Genomic DNA, 25,494 nt, shown 5'->3' on the forward strand with positions numbered 1-25,494 from the left:
AAGGACCATTCGCCATGCTTTGAAAAACTCAAAAACAGTCATTTTTCAACTGAAGGCAAAAAGGCAAAATCAAAGTCATCAAGAAATGTTGCAAACATTGCATATGTCTTCCTTGATGCGCCAGTGCTGAAATTCAGCTCTCTCACTGCTATTTCCCAATGTTGATTTCCAGTCAGGGAAAAGTATTTGTTGCTCCTTATGAAAATATTAAATTAAACATGTGTTCCTGACATTACAAAACAGCAAAGGTAGCAGTTCTGTCAGAGTCAGTGAGAATTTCATATCGGAGATGAAATCAAATGGGAAGAAACGCTGAAATCAGTTGCCTTAGCCTGCTCAGACTCAGGACTACAAAAATGATCCTTATTGAAACATATAGGTTTTTTTCAAGCATTTAATAAGTTGGATGCAGAAAGTTTGGTTCTGTGACCAGAGCGCCTCGTATCGAATGAGTTGGAGATGCCAGTTTTGGACTGGGGTATGCAAATTTGAAAATCACACAACACCAGGTTACACTCCAATAGGTTTAATTGGATGTACTAGCTTTCGGACTGCTGCTCATTCATCAGGTGTTGTAAGACACAGAATTTATAGCACAAGTTTACAGTGTGATGTAACTCAAATTATACATTGAAAAATACCTTGATTGTTTGCTAAATCTCCGATCTGTTAGAATGACCATGTTAGCTTCACTTCTTTCATATGTAAAGTGCAAAACTTTTGATGTTAAAGTTTCATTCTCAGGTGAAATTTAACAACTGGTGTCTGCCCCCGTGTGCTGCTGTCTGTTCCATAATGTTTAGACTGATTCTAGTTTATAAAAATGAGTTACCAGAGACTTACATGGATTCATGCAGTTTTGAGCAAAGTGCACTGTAACTCTGCAAGTACAAATTCACCCCACAAACTTATATGTGTGTGTGTGCGCGTGCGTGTGTGTAGGAGGGACTCTGTTTGTAGATTGGGCAATGGGATCACCTGTACTGTGACATGAACCCAAGGACCCGGTTGAGGCCATTCCCATGGGTACCGAATTTAGCTATCTGCCTCTGCGTGGGCACTTTTCGCTGCTGCCTGTTCCGAAGCCCGCCTTGGAGGATTGTCACCGATGACGAATGTCCTGGACCACTGAAGTGCTCTCCAACTGGGAAGGGGCATACCTGTCTGTTGATTGATGTGCAGTTCCCATTCCGTTGCTGTAGCCTCTTCACGGCTTCAGCAATGTACCATGCCTTAAAGCATCCTTGCCTGCAGCGTGTTATTTTTTTTAGATTAGTGTCAGTCTAAACATTATTGCACGGACGCAGCACACAACGACTAACACCTTCAACTTGTTATCTGTGCTGACACTAATTTGTAAAGTTCACCTGAGAATGTAACTGTTAAAAGAAAATTTTTCGATTTACATAAGAAAGAAGTGATCCTAACATAGTCATTCTAACAGATAGAAGACTTAACAAACAATCAAGTTATTTTTCAAATTATAATTTCAGTGACATTACACTGTAACCTTTTGCTATAAATTCTGTACCTTACCACTGTGTGCTTCACAGCCAACTGATGAAGGAGCAGCTCTCCAAAAGCTATTGCTTCCTTTAAACCTGTCGGACTATGACCTGGCGTTGTGTGATTCTTAATTTCATATTCGAATGCGGATCTCACAATTAAAATAGAGATGAAGACGCATTTATTCTATCAGATAGGTCTGTATCAGTGGACGTTCTTGTAGCAGAAGGCTGTTGAGGAAGTGTCATTAGGTGTAATGAGGCTGAGATCGGCAGATCTTCAAGCAGCAAAGACATCAAGCGTTATGGGGAAAGGCAAGAAAGTGCAGTTCAAGGTTATCAGATCAGATATCAAACCATTCAATAGCGGAGCAGACGTGATGGTCTGAATGATGTCTTTCTGTTCCTAAAAACGTTGGCCTTAATATGAAGCTGCAAAACCGACCTGAGTAAAATGTGCCAAATTTTAAAAAAACGTGGTCCCTCCGGAGCACTGAACCGAGGTGAAATATACAAAGAACAACACAAAGAGGGCAGACAATATTGGGTAATTGATCCGTAGTGATCAGTATACCAAGGTCAACAGGAAAACCGATTTTCAGTATCTCCATTGAACCTGGCTCCACGAGGCATGTCGTTCCGTTTTCCTGTCGCCCACTCCGTTCTTGTTTTAAACTGATTGAACGTCAGGCAATTGCAGATGACATTGCTGATGTGGAACTGGAGCATATAGAACATAGAACATTACAACGCAGTACAGGCCCTTCGGCCCTCGATGTTGCGCCGCCCTGTCATGCTAATCTGAAGTCCATCCTATCTACACTATTCCATGTACGTCCATATGCCTCTCCAATGACGACTTAAATGCACTTAATCTTGGCGAATCTACGACTGTTGCAGGCAAAGCATTCCATACCCTAATTATTCTCTGATTAAAGAAACTACCTCTGACATCTGTCTTATACCTATCTCCCCTCACTTTAAAGTTGTGTCCCCTCGTGTTTGCCGTCCCCATACTTGGAAAAAAGGCTCTCCCTTTCCACCCTATCTAACCCTCTGATTATCTTGTATGTCTCCATTAAGTCACCTCTCAATCTTCTTCTCTCTAACGAGAACAGCCTCAAGGACCTCAGTCTTTTCTTGTAAGACATTCCTTCCATATCAGGCAACATCCTAGAAAATCTCCTCTGCACTCTTTCCAAAGCTTCAACATCCTTATTATAATGCGGTGAACAGAACTGATCACAATACTCCAAATGTGGCCGTAACAGCGCTTTGTACAGCTGCAGCATAACCTCCTGATTCCGGAACTCAATCCCTCCATTAATAAAGGCCAAAACACTGTATGTCTTCTTCACAACACTGTCAATCTAGGTGGCAACTTTCAGGAATCTGTGTACATAGACACCGATATCTATCTGTTCATCTGCACTCCCAAGAATCTTACTATTAGCCCAGTACTTTGCATTCCGATTACTCCGTCCAAAGTGCATCACCTCACACTTGTCCACATTAAACTCTATTTGCCACCTCTCAGCCCAGCTCTGCAATCCTATCTATGCCTCTCTGCAACCTACTACATCCTTTGTCACTATCCACAACTCCACCGACCGTAGTGTCGTCCGCAAATTTATTAACCCACCCTACTAAGCCCTCATCCAGGTCATTTATAAAAATGACGAATAGCAGTGGACCCAACACCGACCCTTGTGGAACGCCGCTAGTAACTGGATACCAAGATGAACATGTTACATCAACTACAACCCTCTGTTTTCTTTCAGCGAGCCAATTACTGATACAAACTGCAATGTCTCCCACAATGCCATTCCTCCGCATTTTGTATAATAGCTTACTGTGGGGAACCTTATCGAACGCCTTGCTGAAATCCATATGCACCACATCAACCTGTTTACGCTCATCTACCTGTTTGGTCACTTTGTCAACAAACGCAATAAGATTCGTTAGGCACGAACTACCCGTTAGAAAACCGTGCTGACTGTCCCTCATCAGATTATTATTTTCTAGATGATTATAAATCCTATCTCTTATAACCTTTTCCAATGCTTTACCAACAACTGAAGTGAGACTCATTGGTCTGTAATTACTAGGGTTGTCTCAACCATCTATCTTGAACAAGGGAAGCACATTTGCAATCCTCCAGTCCTCAGGCACTATTCCTGTAGATAATGATGATTTCTAGATCAATGCCACAGGCTCAGCAATCTCTTCCCTTGCTTCCCAGAGGATCCTAGGATAGATCCCATCCGGCCCAGAGGACTTGTCTATTTTCACACTCTGCAGTATTTCTAATACCTCTTCCCTGTGAACCTCAATCTCTTCTAGTCCAGATGCAAGAATCTCTGTATCTTCCTCGCCAACATTTTCATTTTCTAAGATGAACACTGTCGAACAATATTTATATCGTGTTTCCTTATGTCTCCTCTGACACCACACACAACTTCCCACTATTTTTCTTTATTGGCCCTAATTTAACTCTCATCATTCTTTTATTCCTGACATATCTATGGAAAGCCTTAGGGTTAACGCTGATCCTATCCGCCAACAACTTCTCATGTCTCCTCCTGGCTCTCATGTCTCCTCCTTGCTCTTCCGAGCTCTCTTATTAGGTTATGCAGGGAAACGATTCTGTCTTCTGCACAACATCATTCTGCTTCGAAATATCAGGCAGTATTTCATATTGATTACTATAAACGTTAATCTTCAACAAGTCATGACAGTGAAAGCATTGAATCCTCATCACTACACTACCAGGGAAGATTTCTGTTAACACCACCCTGGACACCATGAGATTCATCATTCTATACTCTCATTCTTCTGTGCATGATCCCCTCGGCTCTATTCCAGTCTTGTTGGTTGGGTTACAATACTGAGGCTATCCAATCATCTTTGCATTTCAGTTTCTAATGTATGAGACCCTCTCTCTGAGCTGGCAATGTGCTTGCTCAGTGGCGATAAGACTGGCCTTGTAAACTAGAAAAGTGCTTGAAATAGGCCGTTCCTGTTTTTCATTCCAAGAACTTCAGGAAAACCGTTCGGCAGGACAGGAAATAGCGGGCGTGATCAATGATCAAGTTTGACATCAAGAACGAGGTGAGGCAGTACAAACTACAGATTAAAGGTGAAACAATGCACAAGGAACACTGGGACGGGATGGGGTTGAATGCATCCTTTCTTTGCTGTAACCAGACACTGGTGTTGAAGTCTAAAATGGGACAATATCCGCCAAGTCCGTGAAATCTTACTTACTGCTTGTTTTCTCCCGAGGATTGTGTCACTCTTGGGGAAATGTGTCTGCGTGCTTCAGTCTGTGGGTAAAAATGGGGTTCAGTTCCCCGACTGAATGTGAACACATTTTTCCATCTCAAACTTTAATCCCATTTGTTGTGTTTTACGAGATTAAAACGTTCCAGAGAAATTAGCATTCAGATGAACACGTGAAACGTCAGAGCTTACAAGGTTACAGACCAGGTGCTGGGAATGAGAAGAAGGGACCCATTTCTGTGCTGTAAACACTCGACAATTCAATCATTTTTGAAGGGAAATATATCTGCAGATGGTTGGTGGGATTTGATGGGCCAATGCGAGCAGCAGCTAAGGTAAGACTGTTTGTTTTAAAATTACTTACCGGTAGCGGGCAGCGGTGTTTTTTTTCTCTCTTTTACAGAAAGAGCGGGAGCAGCAGGGGGAAGTGACGAAGACCGGAGGGGCAGCCGGGAAGGAAAGCAGTGAGTATAAATACTCACCCTTCGACGCCAACGGTCACTTTAACTGCGAGCAGCAGCTAAGGTAAGACTATTTGTTTAAAAATTACTTACCGGTAGCGGGTAGCGGTGTTTTTTTTCTCTCTTTTACAGAAAGAGCGGGAGCAGCAGGGGGAAGTGACGAAGACCAGAGGGGCAGCCGGGAAGGTTTTTTCCTATAAAAGCGAGCAGGAGAAGAACCCGAGGCACTACGGACGTAGTGCCTCCCACCCGCCCTCCTCCTCTAACCTAAATAATAAGACCCGTTGTGGTAAGTAGGTAAGTGCTGCATTTTGCTTGTTGTATTCTTTAGACCCAGTTTTTTTTTATATATAAAAGGTTACTTTCAGAGGGATGGCAGTGAAGGCAGTGCAATGTTCCTCTTGCAACATGTTTGAGGTGAGGGATGCCATGGACGTCCCTGCTGATTACACTTGCAGGAAGTGCACCCATCTTCAGCTCCTCCAAGACCACGTTCGGGAACTGGAGCTGGAGTTGGATGAACTTAGGATCATTCGGGAGGCAGAGGGGGTCATAGATCGGAGCTTTAGGGAAGTAGTAACTCCAAAGATGGCAGCTGGATGGGTGACAGTGAGGGGGACTGGGAGGAAGCAGCCAGTGCAGGGACCCCCTGCGGCCGTTCCCCTCAAGAACAAGTATACCGTTTTGGATACTTGTGGTGGGGGGGTTGTATCAGGGGTAAGTAACGGGGCTCAGACCTCTGGCACGGAGCCTGTCCCCGTTACTCAGAAGGGAAGGGTGGAGAAGAGCAGAGCAATAGTAATTGGGGACTCGCCAGTTTGGGGCACAGATAGGCGGTTTTGTGGGAACGACAGAGACTCACGTTTGGTATGTTGCCTCCCAGGTGCAAGGGTACGTGACGTCTCTGATCGTGTTTTCCGGGTCCTTCAGGGGGAGGGGGAGCAGCTCGAAGTCGTGGTCCACATTGGCACCAATGACATAGGTCGGAGGAGCGCTGAGGATGTGAGACAGGCTTTCAGGGAGCTAGGTTGGAAGCTCAGAGTTAGAACGAACAGAGTTGTTGTCTCTGGTTTGTTACCCGTGCCACGTGATAGAGAGTCGTGGAATAGGGAGAGAGAACAGTTAAATGCGTGGCTACAGGGGTGGTGCAGGAGGGAGGGATTCCGGTATTTGGATAACTGGGGTTCTTTCTGGGGAAGGTGGGACCTCTATAAACAGGATGGTCTGCACCTGAACCAGAGGGGCACCAGTATCCTTGGTGGGAGGTTTGCTAGTGCTCTTGGGGGGGGGGGGTTTAAACTAACTCTGCAGGGGCATGGGAACCCAGACTGTAGCTTTAGGGTGCAGGACCTGGAGTGTAGGGAGGTTAGGAACATGGCATCATTTTCAAAGGAGGGTGCCTGTAAACAGGGAAGTGGCTTGAAGTGTGTATACTTCAATGCAAGAAGTATACGAAATAAGGTAGGTGAACTTGCAGCGTGGGTTGGTACCTGGGGCTTCGATGTTGTGGCGATGACGGAGACATGGGTAGAACAGGGACAGGATTGGCTGGTGCAAGTTCCAGGGTTTAAATGTTTTAGTAGGGTCAGAGGTGGGGGCAAAAGAGGGGGAGGTGTGGCATTGCTTGTCAAATATAGTATTACAGCTGTGGAAAGGACGATGGATGAAGACTCGCCATCAGAGGTAGTTTGGGCTGAGGTTAGGAATAGGAAAGGTGAGGTCACCCTGTTAGGAGTTTTTTACAGGCCCCCTAAAAGTCCTAGAAACGTAGAAGAAAGGATTGCGAGGATGATTGAAGAGAAGAGTGAAAGTAATAGGGTGGTTGTTATGGGGGACTTTAACTTTGCTGATATTGATTGGGAAAGCTATAGCTCAAGTTCGTTAGATGGGTCAGTGTTTGTCCAATGTGTGCAGGAGGGTTTCCTGACACAATATGTAGATAGGCCAACAAGAGGTGAGGCCATACTGGATTTGGTTCTGGGTAATGAACCAGGCCAGGTGTTAGAATTAGAGGTAGGTGAGCACTTTGGGGACAGTGACCACAATTCGGTGACTTTTACTCTAGTGATGGAGAGGGATAAGTGTGCACTACAGGGCAAGAGTTATAGCTGGGGGCAGGGAAATTATGATGCGGTGAGGCATGACTTAGGATGTGTGGCCTGGAAAAGTAAGCTTCAAGGCAAGGGTGTAATTGATATGTGGAGCTTGTTCAAGGAGCAACTATTGAGTGTCCTTGATAAGTATGTACCCGTCAGGCAGGGAGGAAAGGGTCGTGTGAGGGAGCCGTGGTTTAATAAGGAATTGGAATCCCTTGTTAAATGGAAGAGGGCGGCCTATGTAAAGATGAGGCGTGAAGGTTCAATTGGGGCGATTGAGAGTTATCAGGTAGCCAGGAAGGACCTGAAGAGAGAGCTAAGAGCAGCAAGGAGGGGACATGAAAGGTCCTTAGTTGGTAGGATTAGGGAAAACCCTAAGGCTTTCTATAGGTATGTCAGGAATAAAAGAATGACTAGGGTAGGAATAGGTCCAGTCAAGGATAGTAGTGGGAAGTTGCGTGTGGAGGCTGAAGAGATTGGGGAGACACTGAATGAATACTTTTCGTCAGTATTCACTCAGGAACAGGACATTGTTGTCGATGTGAGTACCGAGTCACAATTAAGTAGAATGGATGGCTTTGAGGTATGTAGAGAAGAGGTGTTGGAAATCCTGGAAAGGGTGAAAATAGATAAGTCCCCTGGGCCTGATGGCATTTATCCTAGGATTCACTGGGAAGCAAGGGAGGAGATTGCAGAGCCATTGGCCTTGATTTTTATGTCCTCGTTGTCTACAGGAGTAGTGCCAGAAGATTACAGGCTAGCAAATGTGGTTCCCTTGTTTAAGAAGGGGAGTAGGGATAACCCTAGTAACTATAGGCCGGTGAGTCTCACTTCTGCTGTGGGTAAAATCTTAGAGAGAATTGTAAGGGATAGGATTTATGAACATCTGGATAGGAATAATGTGATCAAGGATAGTCAGCATGGTTTTGTGAAGGGCAGGTCGTGCCTCACAAACCTTATTGAATTCTTTGAGAAGGTGACTAAGGAGGTGGACGAGGGGAAAGCAGTAGATGTGGTGTATATGGATTTTAGTAAGGCGTTTGATAAGGTTCCCCATGGTAGACTACTGCAAAAAATACGGAGGTATGGCATTGAGGGTGAGTTGGAGGTTTGGATTAGGAGTTGGCTGGCTGGAAGAAGACAGAGGGTAGTAGTTGATGGCAAAGGTTCATCTTGGAGTGCTGTCACTAGCGGTGTTCCGCAAGGATCTGTTTTGGGACCATTGCTGTTTGTCATTTTTATAAATGACCTGGAGGAGGGGTTAGAAGGTTGGGTGAGCAAGTTGCGGATGATACGAAAGTCGGAGGAGTGGTAGACAGTGAGGAAGGATGTGGCAGGTTACAGCGGGATATTGATAAGCTGCAGAACTGGGCAGAAATGTGGCAAATGGAGTTCAATGTAGCTAAGTGTGAGGTGATTTATTTTGGTAAGAGTAATAAAAAGATGGGGTACTGGGCTAACGGTCGGATACTTGGTAGTGTGGATGAGCAGAAAGATCTTGGTGTCCATGTACACAAATCATTGAAAGTTGCCACCCAGGTAAATAGTGCGGTGAAGAAGGCATATGGCATACTGGCTTTTATTGGTAGAGGAATTGAGTTCCGGAGTACTGAGGTAATGTTGCAGTTGTATAAGACTCTGGTGCGGCCGCATCTGGAGTATTGTGTGCAGTTTTGGTCCCCATACTATAGGAAGGATGTGGAGGCACTGGAACGGGTGCAGAGGAGGTTTACCAGGATGTTGTCTGGTATGGTAGGAAGATCGTATGAGGAAAGGCTGAGGCACTTGGGGCTGTTTTCATTGGAGAAAAGAAGGTTTAGGGGTGACTTGATAGAGGTGTACAAGATGATTAGGGATTTAGATAGGGTCGACAGTGAGAATCTTTTTCCACGTATGGAGTCAGCTATTACAAGGGGTCATAGCTTTAAATTAAGGGGGGGGGGGGGGGTAGGTATAGGACAGATGTTAGGGGTAGATTCTTTACTCAGCGAGTCGTGAGTTCATGGAATGCCCTGCCAGCAGCAGTGGTGGACTCTCCTTCATTATGGGCATTTAAACGTGCATTGGATAGGCATATGGAGGATAGTGGGCTAGTGTAGGTTAGGTGGGCTTGGATCGGCGCAACATCGAGGGCCAAAGGGGCCTGTACTGCGCTGTATTCTTCTATGTTCTATGTTCTATATGCTCTCCTTCCACACTGTGGGAATTCTACTGTATGATTGAGGATAAAGGCTGTACAGCAGGGTGACCTTGGAGAAGGAGCATGTGGTGTGTATCAATGCTCTCGATGCCTTTATGTAGAGGTGGGCACCGCAGGGGATACAGTGCTTTACCTCCACCGCTGCCCGCTCACCCCTAACTCTACTTTGATTTAGTCCCTTCTCACCCTGTCACTTGTAATGGTTTGCTTGGCCCATAATGGTCTTTGTTTATAAATTTTCAATTGGTTACACGGGGGTGTTCCTGCTGGTGATTACACATTAACAAAAAGCAAAATAAAGGAATAATCCATTCTGATGTTGGGAAGGTTGCTCAGCTGTGTGAGATAACTCTTCTGGGTAAGAGAAACAGGGAAAAAAAGAACACTTCACACCTCACAGAATGAGAACTGAAAAGAAGTTAAATCAAACCAATGGTTCAGACAGGGAGGGAATATGTCCCTGGAGTTTGAGTAACTGAAAAGTGATGGTGTCCGGGAATCGACAGGATTTTGTTCTAAAGGACATTTGAAATTCTAAAAACTGTTATATTCAGATAGTTTCATTTTTTTTAGTTTTATTTATTGTGGAATAAATATGTACATTTTAAGAAAAATGCAAATTAACAAACTATGTGTCAAAGACACCTGTTAAATAAAATCCATCAAACCATCGCTCACTGAAGCCTGATGTGGAAGTGCAATCTCATGGGGAATTCCTGCCCTGCTTACTTCTTTCTACCCGGGCTCCATGGCTATATATACATAGCAGCAGGAGGAGGCCATTCGGGCTTTCAATCCTGCTCCACCATTCAATGTGAAACAGCTGAGCATCCAGCTCAGTCTCATGTTCCTGCTCGGCTCCAATCCCCTTTGATGACTTCTCCTCGAATAACTATATCCTTCTTTGGTTTAACTGCCTTTTGTTCCAGTGATGTTGCTGCGTTACTGTGTGGGTGGAGGCAGGAGTAACGTGATGTTCTGCCTCCTGGAGGATGCACTCAGCGTTCCTCAGTAACATCAACTGGGTTTCAGCAACTAGAAATATAATCCATTTCCAGGATATGGGCATCACTGGCTCAGCCAGCATTTATTCCCCGTCTCTAGTTACCCTTGAGAAGATGGTAGTGAGCTGCCGTCTTGAACCATTCACAGTCCATTTGGTGCAGATAGACCGACAATGCTGAGAGGGAGAGTGTTGCAGGATTTTGGCCGAGTGATTCTCCACCTTTGGTTCTTCAAATGCTGGTTAACTTAATCACGATCTGCGCATTATTCTGAGATTTCAGTCTGCAAATCTTCACCATCTAGCACCCTGTATAAAGGAATATGTACAGATTAGAAATTCAGAACAGACAATTCTCGTTTTGCTGAAATATCTTTTCCCCCCTTTCTTCGGCCAAAGCTGGAACCCTCCAGCCCACTTACTCTGTCTCACCATTCTGTCTCTGCTACCCCCTTTTGTACACCCTCCCCATTCTCATGGAGTTACTGATAAGCAGATCCATGCCACCACTTCCCGTCCCTGGTTAGACTCTGCACCCTTTCTGGGTTCACTTCCTTTCCCTTCAGTTGCTGCAAATCAAACATTTAACAGCAGAATGAAACACAAGGAAACAGAAAGGGAGATCGCAGATCCTGGAGAGAGGAGGAACCTTCAGGCTGGGAGAATGGGTCAGATCCTTCGTTGTTTCTCATTGGTCGATTCCAGTGTTATGACGAGTTGGGGATGGAACTTGGTCCCATGTGGGTGTGGTAACACTTTGACCCTCCAACAGATCAATACTACAAGCAAATACGTTCCTCCTCCAGACAATCGCAGTGTGAAATACTTTCCACTAGTTACCCCAAAGCACATACTCCAAAACCCACCCACATTCTGTACGTGTGCAGTGCAGGTTTCCCCACAGACGTGCGGTCCCTGCCTTGGAATTTGGAAGTTGTAGTCTCCATGCAGCCACTGGATCCCGGTCGCTGGAACGTGAATGAAAAGTGTGTGGTGGAAGATGTTGTGTATTGGATTCCCATTCAGACATACGGGGCATGTAGGCTGTCACTGGGATTTACTGAGACGTCCGCTTAGACAATCTGATTTCTGATGTAAGGAACATAGATTCAGCCAACTGGGGGTTAGGGAGTTTAATAAGAGGCAGCAGATTTTAAGTAGAGGTGGCTCAGTGGCTAGCACTGCTGCCTCACAGCATCAGAGACCTTAGGCGACTGTGGGGAGCTTATACATTCTCCCCATGTTTGCATGGTTTCGTGCAGTTCTCCAGTTTCCTCACAGAGTACAAAGATGTGCAGGTTAGATGGATTGCCCATGCTAAATTGCTGACAGTGTCCATGCACGTGCCGGTTAGACAATTAGCCATGGGAAATGCAATGATACAGGGAATAAGTAGGTCTGGATGGGATGCTCATTCTCGGGTTGGTCTGGATTCGATGGATGAATACCCTGTTTCTGCACTATAGGGATTCTATTCTATTTTCAGGAAGAAGAATGTACTTGTCTCGATGTGTTGTGAATCTGTGGAATTCCCTATTCAAAATGCAGTGGATGCCAGGACAATTAACCAATTTAATGAAGAGATACAGATGTTGAATTTGCAATGAGTTGAAGGGTGAGAGAGAGCAGGCGGGAAAATCCAGTTGAGACCGAGGTGAGCTCAATCATCACCGTATTAAATGGTGGGGCTGGTTCCCCTGTGCCCAGTGCTTATCTTTTTACGGTAATAATTGGAAAGCTGAATCCAAAATTCATACTTTCACCAAAGGAGATTTTTGGAAAATGCAGGATAGTCATCTGGATTAGCGTTCCAAACTTAGATAGTGAGGAAGCATGTGGGAGATAATGAGTTTGCAATTTAAAACTGAATGGAGACAGTGATTTATGGTTTTAGATTGTGTCGTACATTCACAACATCCAGAATACGCTGTTGTGATTGTCTATCCTGTACTTTATTACAAAGCCAAGGTCACTGACAATGAAAACCAAAACACCCAGGAAACATCGCCTCACCTCGTAATCTGATAAAAGACTTCTGATAAATCTGGTTGAATTTAGAACACAGCTGGAAAGCTGGAAGATTAAATCCAATCCCAAGATCAAGTGCATAAACAAAGGAGATTACAAAGGAGGCAGGAGTTGGCGAATGTAGACTGGAAACAAAGACTTTACGGTGGGAATGTTGACGGACAGTGCGGGAATATCAAAACATTTTTTCGAAGTGCTCAGCAAAAGTATATATCAGGGAAGAGGAAGGACTGTAGGAATAGGCGTAATCTGCCATGGGTGGCTCAGGAAATAAGGGAGTCTATCAAACTGAAATAGAAAGCATACAAATTGGCAAAGACCAAGGAGAAACTAGGAGATTAGAAAAACATTAAAGATCAACAGAAAGCGAGATGGGATTGGGGGAGAAAAGTGATGAGGAGCTTTCCCCAGGGCCAGAATAGCAGTTTACACTGCTCGAGGGGAACGTAATGTGTGGGGGACATATGGCCTCTGTAATTGTTGAAGCACTTAACTGTTACCATAGAGATAATCCTGATCAAGTTAAAAATCACATCACACCCCAAAAGCTTGTACTGCCAAATAAACCTGTTGGACTATAACCTGGTGTTTTGTGATTTATAAGTTTGTCCACCCCACCCCAGCACTGGCTCCTCCAAATCAGAATCCTGATAGACAGCCCCACTGAAACTTAAGCGTCTGTCAGATACTTGAGGGAGCCACGGGGGCGAGGGGGAGGGGTGTGTGGTTTAACCACAAAGTGCTGAACTGAACTAGACTTTCTAATTGCCTTTGCCATGGAGATAATACTGAGAGACAGTCTCTATTCAAAGTCTCAACCCACAAAGGTATAAGAATGGGAGCTGTACATCGGACAGGCAGGGAGTTTCCTGATGCTGCCTGAAGGCGTTTTGCATGTACACTATCCATATTACTGCCATGTTTCATCAATAACGATTCAAAGAAGACTTCTCAGAGTTGTGTGCCTAGTTATTCCTATCCAGCAGGGTTCAGGAATATGAGTACACAGCAGTCAGTCTTCACAGTGGAGCATACGAAGAACATGCCAGTATTTGATAAGGAGACTGAGAAAAGTGAGGACCTAGAAATAACCATTATCACGAAAGAGTTAGAAATGGGCAAGCTAACGGAGTTAAAGGTACACAAGTCTCATTGCCCTGATGGAATACATCCCAGGATACCAAAAGAGTTAGTGGCAGAAATAGCAAATGCACTGAGAGTCATAGAATTCTGCAGTAGGAACAAGCACTTTGGCCCAAACTGGCCCATGCCGACCAGAATGTCCATCCACGCTAACCCCATTTCCCTGCACTTGGCCCATCTGCTTCTGACCCTTTCCTATAGATGTATTTGTCCAAATGCCTTGTACCTGATGTGAGTGTACTCCAACACTTCCACTGGCAGCTCATTCCATATACATACCACCCTCTGTGTAAAACAGTTGCCCATCAGCTTCCCTTTCATTCTTTCTCCTTTAACCTTAAACTGATGGCCTCCAATCCTTGAGTCTCTGGGAAAAAGACTGACTGCATTCACCTTTTCCATGCCTCTCATGGTCTTATACACTTCTAGAAAAGAACCCCCTCAGTTTCCTCTGCTCTAAACATAAAACACTCGCTTGTCCAACTTCTCCTTATAACTCAGAAACTTGAGCCCTGACAACATCGTTGTAAATTTTTCTGTACGTTTTACAGTTTAATAACTGAAAATGACACTGCATTCATCACATTTCCTGTGTTTCCCCACGGCGCTGGAACCGACGTGACAATGCCCATGGATAACAATCCATGATCGAGAATTAACTCCTTTACAACAATCCCGTTTTCATAGTGTTTCCCAAGGTGCAGGTATCCTTGTGTCTCTCTGGTTGCATGGTTAATTAAAGGCTTGTCCTTCTACAAAGCAAAGCTGTGGCGTAATTGTTCCTGGGAAATGTGCCATGATTTTACAGAATTTCTAAAAAAAAATGAAATCTCTATCCCCAGTCACCACGCTGACACGGACTTGGATGTGTCTCAGTACTTTTACCGTCACACTGAGATTTGGAATATTCGCCCACGGACAGAATACACACCTTTCCTTCCATGTGAAAAGGCCAATGATATTCAGAGCGGCACGGATCAAGTAACTATCAGATCTGAACGTAAAGTTCAATTTGAATTTCTCAACCACAAATCCACCCTTTCAGTACCCTACAACAGAGAAAACAAGGTACCACTGTTAATACAGGATGGAAATTCATAAGACAATTATAGTGTTAAATTGTATTTTCCTTGATCCCCCAAACCTTTAAATCTCAGTCTCACAATTTCTCTCTTCTGTGACTGAAATACAAACCAATCTCCTCACTCCTTTCCTCCACACCCGGTTTTCACACTCTCTCTCCTCTCTTTGAATTCAGTTTCCTAGCTCCTGTCTGCAGACTAAGAACCAAACCAATGAGTCTGACTCTGCGTCCGCCGGTGGTCGCGGGGGGGGGGGGTGGGGGGGTGAGGAAGGAAACACTGCACACACTGCTTCCTGCACACTCTGGCCAAAACCCATCTTACTAGGATGAGCCAAATTAGAATTCTAATTACAGGCCCATCCTTGTCCCTTTCCATAATAACCCTGAATCTTCACAAAAGCGTTCTGATAACTTTCTGCAAAACGCTGCACCGCTGATAGTCTGATCACATGTCAGGGTGCCAGGAAACGGGCCATTCCCCTGGATCCTGCTCCCAGAGCGAGGAAGGTGCCAATGACAGATTAATCCCTCACACCCACAGCCTCCTTTCCAGGCACTGACCTATACCAATCCCACAATTGGCCAGCACTGTGCCCATGAACTTGTCTCCCCTCCTACAGCACGTGCTCCCGATCATACAGGAGTCCGGGTGATTGACAGCAGCTGCTGCCCAATATATCAGAATCCCTACAGTATGGAAACTGGCCCTTTGGCCAAACAAGTCCATACCGACCCTCCAAACAATAGCTTACACAGACCTATTCCCCGACACTATATTTATCCCTAACTAATGTAATTAATACGATGGGCAAATTAGAATGGCCAATTCAGCCGTCCTGCACATCTTCGGACTGTGGGAAGAAACCGGAGCACATGGAGGAAACTCGCTCTGACACGGGGGGAATGCGCAAACTCCACACAGACAGTCGGCCGTGGCCGGAAACGAACGCGGGTACCTGGTGCTGTGAGGCAGCTGTGCTAACCACTGAGCCGTCTGTATAGACGGGAGGGGCCAGGGCTGGAGGACTGGGACAATGGGATTGTAAACAATGAATGAATGTGGAGACCACTGCGGGATGGACAGGTCAGTGAGGGACAGGAGCAGTGCAGCAGCAGGAGGGGATCCTGGACAAACTGAGCAATGGGAGAGTCTGACAGGAGAGAAACTACAGGATAGGTTCTGTTTGGACGCTCAGGCAGGCACAGCTGGGAGACAGCATGGCCTGGTGGCTTGGGCATGTTTTCTAATCATCCTCTTGAAAGATGTTGTTTCTCAACTCTGAACCCGATCCTCCTGATCCAGAGGTAAGGACACTGCCACCATTTCCTGGATACAGGGATACAGGGGCTGTCTTTCAAAAGGAACTCAACTGTGTTGATGACATTAACAAGACTCAATACAGAGTCACTGACAAAATGCTGGTGTACTTGAACTTCAGAATATTAACACCTATAACTGGGCAACGCAGACCCAATATACAGAGTTAAATCCTGGATACTAATAACAGCTTTGTGCATGGGAAATCATATCTCATGAATTTGACTCAGGTATTTTGAAGAAGTAACAAAGAGGATTGCTGAGGTCAGAGCATGGACATGATCTACATGGATTCAGTAATGTGTTCGACAAGGTTCCTCATGGGAGACTGGTCCGAAAAGTTAGATCGCATGGAGTACAGAACAGTCCCGAAAGTAAAAGGCAGAGGGTACTTTTCAGGTGTGGAGGCATGTGACCAGTGGTGTGTCACAAGGATCCGTGCTGGATCGACTACTTTTCGTCATTTATATCCATGATTTCGATGTGAACAGAAGTATTGGAAGTAAGTTTGCAGATGACACCAAAATTGGAGATGTAGTAGACAGTGAAAAAGATTACCTCAGAGTACAAGGGGATCTGGATCAGATGAGTGAATGTGCTAAGGAGTTCAGTTTAGAAAATGTGAGGAGCTGCATTTTGGAAAAGCAAACTTTACCAGGACTTATACAGTTAATAGTAAGTTCCTGGGGAGTGCTGCTAAACAAAGAGTCCTTGGGAGTGCAGGTTCATAGTTCCTTGAAAGTAGAGACGGGGTGGGCGACTGACAGGAGGGGCAACCGACGGTGGGGGTGCGACCAACAGGGTGGGGGGCGCGACCGACAGGAGGGGGCAACCGACAGGGGGCGACCGACAGTAGGGGACAAACGACAGAGAGGAGGGACAGACCGAAAGGGCGACAGATGGGGGAACAGACTGACGGGGGGAGGACGACCCATGAGGGGTTGGGGCGACCGACAAAGAGGCTGGAACAGACAGAGCGGGGGGAGACGGGGTGAACAGAGGGGGAAGATGGAGAGTTATTTCATAGATCTACAACTCAACCCTGTTCCTGTTTTCTCATCCTCACCTTAAGTCTCTCTGGAGGGCTCAGAATAACTGCATAGTTCTTGGAAAGTAGAGTTTCAGGGAGATCAGCTGCTGAACGTGGCATTTGGGACACTAACATTGAATGGAATGTGCTGATCAATGAATGGACTCTGGTTCGAGTCCACTGTCTGTGTGGTGTTTTCACATTCTCCCTGTGTGTCTGCGTGGGCTTCCTCTGGGTGCTCTTAATTTCCTCCCACAAATCCAAATACATGCAGGTTAGCTGGATTAGCTTTGGGTAATGGTAGGTTACAGAGTTAGAGTGGAATGCTGTTCCGATGGTTGGTATGGTCTCATGGGCCGAACGGCCTTCTTCCACACTGTAGGGATTCTGTCACTGAGTGTAGGGGTTAGGAGGTCACATTGTTGCTTGGTAGGGCATTGGTGAGGCTAGTTTTAGAATATTGCATTCAATTGTAGTCTCTCTGATTTCAGAAAGATGTTACCAGAATAGGACGCAACCTCTTAATGGCAAGTTCTTGGGAAGTGTTGACAAACAAACAGACCGTGTAGTGTAGTTTAATAGTTCCTTGAAAGTGTAGTTGAAGGCAGACAGGTCGGTGAAGGTGGTGTTTGGTATGCCAGCTGTTATTGGGTAGTGCATTGAGTATAGGATTCGGGAGTTCATGTTTCGGTTGTACAGTTTATTGGGTCGGCCACTTTTGGAATCCCCAGAATGCCTTCAATTCCAGTCTCCCTGCTATAGGAAAGATGTTGGGAAATTTGAAAGAGTTCAGAAAAGATTTACAAGGGTATCGCCAGTATTAGAACATTTGAACCATAGGGATAGGCTGAGGCTATTTCCCTGCGGCACTGGACACTTTAGATGGCTTTATCGAACTTTATAACATTATGAGGAGCAATGATAGGGTGACTAGTCATGGTTTCTTTGGAATTAGTTTGGAATGTCATCATGATCTGCAGAGACATGGTGGGCTGATTATTCCGGTGCTGTAACTGTTATGATTTCCAGGGGGTAGAATGTTTCTTGAAGGAGCAACAAAAATGATTGATGAGGCCAGACTGGTCAACATGATCAACGTGGACTTTAGGAAGGCGCTCGTGGAGACTGGTTAGCAAGGTTATATCTCATGGAATAAAGGGGAACCAACTATTTGAGTACAGAACTGGCTTAAAGGTAGAAGACAGAGAGTTGTGGTGAAGGGATGCTTTTCAGACTGGAGGCCCGTGGAGTGTCACAAGGATTGGTGCTTGATCCACTATTTTTCATCATTTATATCAATGATTTGGATGTGAACATAGGAGCTATTAGTAATTTTGCAGATGACGCCAAAATTGGACGTTTAGTAGACAGTGAAAAGGCTGCAATATTTCCTGCAGCTGTCACTATTTCAGATGCTGCCCAACCAGCTGAGGATCTCCAGCACTTTTTAGTTTTATTGCAGATTTCTACCATTTTGCTGAAGCACATGGAGATAGAGAGCTGTACAGCTCCGTACTATGCTGTCTCTGAATCCTGGGATGACAGGACTGATGGATGAAGAGGGACTCAATCCTCATTTAATCCTCCTTTCCTTTGGCTTTCTGAGCCGCTGACTACATCACTCATATTCTACCTCCCATTCCCTGTCCTGAATGTGACCCATCTAAACCGACAGTTTATTTCCCATCCCCCTGCCAGACTAGTTAGAACCACAACAAGAGAACTGGCAATAGCCCACACGAGGAGAGTTGACCTCGGTCTGCCCAGGGGTAGCCAGTCAGTCTGGTACAGGTCCCAACTAACCCAGAAACAGTCCCACTGCCTGAAGAATCTAAACCCTTCTCTGGTACACCATTACTCCAGCCACACAACCAGCCGATCTACCCTCTTATTCCTGCTCTCACTCGCACACAGCACTGGGAGTAAGTCTGACATTGTATTTCAGGAGCTGCATTTTAATGAGTCCCTGCTCTCCCAATACCAAACTTTCAGACCCCCCTCCCTCTGTTTAGCGATGTCGTTGGTATCTGTGTGTTCCACAACCACGGGCTGTTTACCCTCCAACTCCAAAATGTCCTGTAGCCGCACCATGATATCGCGGATCCTGGCACCAGGGAGAGAACATACCATCTTGGATTCATGGCTGTGGCCAGAGAAGTGCCTGTCTGTAATCCTGACTATTGAATCCCCTGTCACTCTCTTTCTTCCCGTTCTGGGCAGCAGAGCTATGTATGGTGTCATGAAACTGGCTGTTGCCGATTTTCCCTGAGACCGACACACACACCCACACACACACACGAATCCCAAGCAGTATACACTATCTGTTTGGGAAGGGAATAATCACTGGGAACTCCTGCACTCCCTTTCTGAGCCTTTTACTTGATCTGATGCACACCCATTCCCTTTCTGCCTGTGTAACCCTCACCTGCAGTGTGACTAACTCACTGAACGTGCTGTCCATAACATTCTCAGTATTGCAGATGCTCCACAGTGAGTCCACTCACAGCTCCAGCTCTGAAAAGCAGTATCCCAGTAGCTGCAGATGGGAACATTTCCTGCACACACAGCCGTTAGGGACACTGAAAACATCCCTAATTTTTCCACATTGTACAAGAGGAGCACACCGCGGATCTGAGGTCTTCTGTCACACAGCCTTTCTAGATTCAGGTAGTTACTCTTATTAAGAGAATTTAACTGAGCGTGCAATCTTCCTACCCTTCAAACATATCCATTATAATCAAAATCCTGTGTTCTTTACTTAAGCTGATATTTTATACCTTAAAAGCTGTTACAAAATCTCCACAGGTATCGCTTACAAACTGGCTGTTCCGTTTGGGACCATGTGAACTTCTGAATGGGGGGGGGGGGGGGGGGGGGTGAAAGAAAAATGAGTTTCAGCTTCACATTCTCCCTGTCCCACCACGCTCTGTTTACACTCAACTCGAAAATACTCATTGAATCAAGCAGCACTCACAGTGCAGCCCTGACATTTTCATTGCCTGCTCACACCTACACTGCCCTCAGCCTCCTGTACTGTTCCAATGCATCTCAATGGGAGCTCAGGAAAAGCATCTCATCATTCAATTCAATCCTTTATAACCGCAGAGTCAACATGGACCTCAGCAGTTTCTGGATGAACAGACAGTTGTTAGAATCTGGAACATTCCACCTAAAAAGGTACTGGAATTTGTGTTCATAAGGAGTTGCATGGAATAGAAGATAAGAAGTTTACAGGTAAGCATCATGAAGTGGGCGATTGGGACTAAATCTGACAGTCCCTACAAAGAGACGAAGTGTAATTTGGACAAATCTGCGATCCCTCTCAGACCAAAAAAGACCCCGAGTCCAGTTGCCTGCCACTTTAACACATGAGCCTGTTCCCTGGCCAACATCTGTCTTATTCTTACTACAGTGTTCCAGGGAAGCTTGATGCAGAATACTCCAAGAACATACCAAATGACCCTGCATTTCAAGGACTGCAATTTCCCCACCCATGTGATCAACAATACCCTTCAGTGTATCTCCACCACTTCCCGCACCTCTGCTATTGAACCGCACCACTCCAACCGCAGCAAGGATAGAACCCCCAAGTCCTCACTTTTCAGCCAGATACAACACATCATCCTCTGTCATTTCCACCACCTACAATCAGACCCCACCAGCAGAGATACCTTTCCCTCCACACCCCTTTCAGTATTCCTCAGAGACCATTCCCTGTGACGTCCGCATTAGATCCATGCTCCCCACCAACCCATCCTCCACTCCCAACATCTTTGCCTGCCATTGCAAGAGGTGCAAAACCTGGGCGCACACCTTCCCCTCACCTCCATCCAAGGCACCAGAGGTTCCGCCCACATCCAGCAGATATTTTACTGTACATTGGGCCACATCCACCACAAAATCCTAACTACATCACTCCTGGAGGAAGAATATCTCATCTTCTATCTTGGGTCCCTTCAACCACAGAATCAACGTTTCATCATTTCCCCTCACCCCACCTTATTCCAGATCCAGCCCTCCAACTCAGCACCACCCTCTTGGACAGTCCTATCTGTCCATCTTCCTTCCCAATTATCCACTCCACCCTCTCACCATTACCTTCCACCAGCATCTTCCTATCGCCTTCCCAACTACCTTCCCGCCAGCCCCACACACCCATCCTATTATCTGTCAGCCCTCTTCCCCACCCTCACATTCCTGCTGAAGGGCTTAGGCCCAATATGTCAATTCTCCTGCTCCTTGGATACTGTCGGACCTGCTGTGCTTCTCCTGCGCCAAGCTTTAACGTAAGCTGGAAGAACAACACCTCATTTTGTACTCGGGGACCCTTCAGCCCTCTGGCCTCAAAAATCGTCCTCTCGCCCTAGTCCCCCAGCCCACACTCCAGGCCTTGTTATTGCATAGCCTGCCATTACACACTACCTACGGTTAGCCACTAACAGTCTCCATTAACATCAAATCACCCTCCGCCAGCCAGATCGTTCTCCATTCCTTTGTCCAATTGCTCCTATATCTCTCTTTGGAATCTATCCCCACCTATCATTTACTCCTTAACCGCTATCTTCTGCATATAAACTGACATTGTTTCTCAGTCACATCATTTCTGAGGTAGGGTCATTGGATCAGAAATGTGAACTCTGATTTCTCTTCACAGATGCTGCCAGACCTGCTGAGCTTTTCCAGTATCTTCTGGTTGTTGTTTCTGATTTAAGCATCCGCAGTTCTTTTGATTTTCATTTACTGAGAGTTTCTAATTCAGGTATAGCAGCCTACATTGTGTGTTTATAAACCCTCCCAGTGCACACTGACTCCATTTCTCTCCCACTCCCTTCACGCTCACTGGGTCTCTTCCCACCCTCCGCCCAGTGACACTGCACCTGCACAGCTCATGGTCACATGTTGGCCTATTGGCAACGCCCCTCATTCACTCCCATTGGCTAGAGTATTACACTGAGTCTCCTATTTGTCCATGTCAACACACGCTGCCCTTGATGAGGTGGGAGCTCCCATCCCTGGCAGCTTACACACCTCTATATCATCATAGAAATACTGCCCACTGACCATTTCCACCACTGGAGCCATTGGTGGAATATCCGCATCATGTGAATTTTATATTATTTTTAGTCACCACCGAATCATTATTTCCAAAAGACATTCTTTCTTAAACATTGTTTAGCATGTGCATGCTGCAGTCAATCCGAAATGAAAGAATGATCCTAATTGATGTATGCTCAATATAAATTTCATCCTATTTTTCATGTTGAATAACTGCTACTTAGCAAGGACAATGTTTATAATTAAATCGCACTTTTATTCCAGGTGAGGGAATTTGGTTTGCATTATTTAAAATGAACTTGTTCACTGTGTAAAATGATCAAATAGATCTCAATTTCAAAGCAAAGTTGGTTACGTTGCCATCCAGCTTGACATGTGGTGTCCTCTTCTTTCAACCACACGGGTATTAGAACGAAACGTCTGTTAATGACATGCGTATAAAGACACATTAAATCATTTTTCATGCTTATGCTGCATGAATCTGCGGTTATTGATCCACAGTTTAGGTTCAGTCCCTCCAGTTAACATGCTGACTTCTCCAGTTGTTCATAGTGCAATGTGATGCATCCAGTGTGTGCATAACGTTTTGGAGCTTGCTTCCCACATCTTGTGTTTATCTGTGCCTTATGTCCAGCATTCATCAATGGCGAGAGCAACGGGCGAGGGAGAGACCAATGCGTAAGTCTCTCCGTGCCCATGCACGGCACCAACATCGGCAATTCGCCACTGTGCATTTACAGCTAGTTCTCGGTGCTCCTACACCCATGTCCTGCCCCTTTTGAAATATCTCCATTGTTTTGTGCTGTCTCTCTGTGCTCTTCTCACCAAGATTAATCACTTCTACTCAACCTGCTCCAGATTTCATCTGACAAAACAGTCATTAAGAATCCCACTGCATAAACATACACTTCGCATCTCTAGTTATTTGGTGTTCCTGGATCTCTTTCATACAATAAGAAGTCACAGCAGCTTGACTTGAAAAATAAAATCGCGTTCCTTTTCATCATCCCAATGCGATCTACATTTCAATGCAGTTTAGGCAACTGGCTCAAAGTATTCTTTGAGATTTTATAATAGCGTCGATGCATATAAACTGACCATTGGAGTTCCAATTTGAATAAGGCAGCAGTGAGAGAACAAAAATAGCAGCATTAGAAACAGCGACGAGAGTGGGATTCGAACCCACGCGTGCAGAGCACAATGGATTAGCAGTCCATCGCCTTAACCTCTCGGCCACCTCGTCACATAGACCCGGAACGCTATGACCTTATTAATAAGTGAATTGTATAAATTATTCAGAACAGCAGATATTTCTCCCTGGTGTTGGTGAAATGATCAATAGTACAGTACGGTTCCAAGACTATGGTCTGACCTCTGGGTTGTGGGGCAAACGCATTCCCACTCTGCTCACAGTGATTTGAACAAAAATTAAGAAAATACTATGTGACAAGTTCTGTTGAATTCTGTGAAGATTTGAAGTCAACGGAATGAAGAACCCGAGAAAGCAGGAAGTGTTCTTTCAAGAAAGAGTTGGATAGAGCTCATAAGGATAGTGGAATCAAGGGTTATGGGGATAAGGCAAGAACAGGATACTGAATGAGAATGATCAGCCATGATCATAATGAATGGTAGTGCTGGCTCGAAGGGCAGAATGGCCTACTCCTGCACCTATTGTCTATTAAATTGCCTGTGAGGAATTGTTTTCCAGACTGGACGAGAGTGCATAGTGCTCAATGTCATTATTCAGAACACCTTTCTTCCATTCAGATATTTTTGACACACACTTGTGTACAGGACAGACAATTTCAAAATCCTAAATAAGGCTAAACTGACAATTGAATTCAACAATGCAAAAACCTTGATCTGTATCATTTTCCTGGGCCGTGCAACACCAAGTCACTGTATGATCACAGCAGCAGAGTGAGCAAGTGTCAGAAGGAAAATGACTGCAGTGCCAGAGCGCATGCTGGGAGCAACAGTTGACACACGGGAAGTGCATTTCCCACAACAGAAAAAATTCCCAAACAGCAGACTGCGGTGGAAGAATTCTAAGGGGGTTTACAATTTGGAATTCGATGCCAGAGACACAATGGAGATCTGTCATTGAGTCTGTTAAAGATGAAGATGTTAAGATTTCTACAGATGAAAAACAAAATAAAATGTTCATTGGTTAGTGAAGGCAAATGTTGAAATTGTATATTTCAACCATCTACCCATCTTTGCAATCAGTAGCTCACCACTTTCCTCACACGGGGTCAGAACCACTGGTGAAGATGATCGTATAATCCCCGTTATTAGCCATGGAATCAGAGAAACTCGGTTTCCCAAACGTTAAGGTAGAACCAGGAATGTGGAGGTAAGCATTAATGTGTTGCTCCTGTGCTGCAGGTGACCAGTGCACGGTATCTCTGTTCCAGTATAGTGGGCTATGCTGTGCCGACGTTTTAAGTTTGAGTCTCACATGGAGCAGCTTCAATTTGTCATCGTGTTGAGGGTGACGGATCGAAGGTGATATTGAGCAAAGCCAAGTTTATGGGAAAATACCCGAGATTGTGGATTGAGAAACGACCTTTTCTGGATAATGAATCCTTGATCAACAAACATACTGCAAGTATCTAAAACGTGTAGAGACATGTGTGGAGAGAGAGCCAAAGGTGATTTTTCAGCAGGTAGATAACGTTTCCCATGTGCACTGCGTCAAATTCCGGGAAAATAGATGTTGAACTGGTTTCATGTTACACAGTTTGTTACAAACTCACAAAGGTTATTGCAATAATTAAAAAAAAATCACATAGGACCGTTTGAATATTGTATTGAATTGAATTTTGTTCTGAGAATATTTTATCTTTAATGACGTGCTGCAGAAAAGTACAGAGGGTTAACAACACAAAAGGACAGAGTCTTCTTGGTGCATTTCTTGGGTGGAGTTATGAATGTACGAAATATACATAACATTATGTGAATGTGGTACAATCTTTAAAGTAGGTGTTGCGTCTCCAAGTGACAAGGAAGAGAAGGAAGCGATTCTGACCATCCTCTTAACACAACCTGGGGATAACTTGGATGTGGGAGAGCGGACAGTCTCGACTGATTCCAGCATTAACAATCTTGGTCCGTGTGGCAACAAAAGCAGGAACCAGGAACTGCTGATCTTGCTTCTTAAAATAGGTGAGTAATTTTTGAAGAGCATAGATATTTCTCCCTGTTGTTCATAAAATGATCAAGAGCAGAGTACGGTTCCTTGAGTATGGTCTGACTTCTGGGATATGGGCCAGGGCACTCCCACTGT

The 25,494-nt window shown here is 45.1% G+C and overlaps 1 non-coding gene and 1 gene segment (V, D, J or C); both read right to left on the reverse strand.

Moving 5' to 3' along the window:
- The window catches only part of LOC148139481 (Ig heavy chain C region-like), a 338,633-nt gene that overhangs the window by 104,762 nt on the left and 208,377 nt on the right, over positions 1 to 25,494 (reverse strand).
- On the reverse strand, positions 23,367 to 23,448 carry trnas-gcu (transfer RNA serine (anticodon GCU)). Its single transcript has one exon. It is a non-coding gene; the product is annotated as a tRNA-Ser (tRNA).

This window comes from Chiloscyllium plagiosum, unplaced genomic scaffold (genome assembly GCF_037043375.1).
Source record: "Chiloscyllium plagiosum isolate Xiang-an unplaced genomic scaffold, Cpla_swu_hap1 HiC_scaffold_38, whole genome shotgun sequence".
Classification (NCBI taxonomy): domain Eukaryota; kingdom Metazoa; phylum Chordata; class Chondrichthyes; order Orectolobiformes; family Hemiscylliidae; genus Chiloscyllium; species Chiloscyllium plagiosum.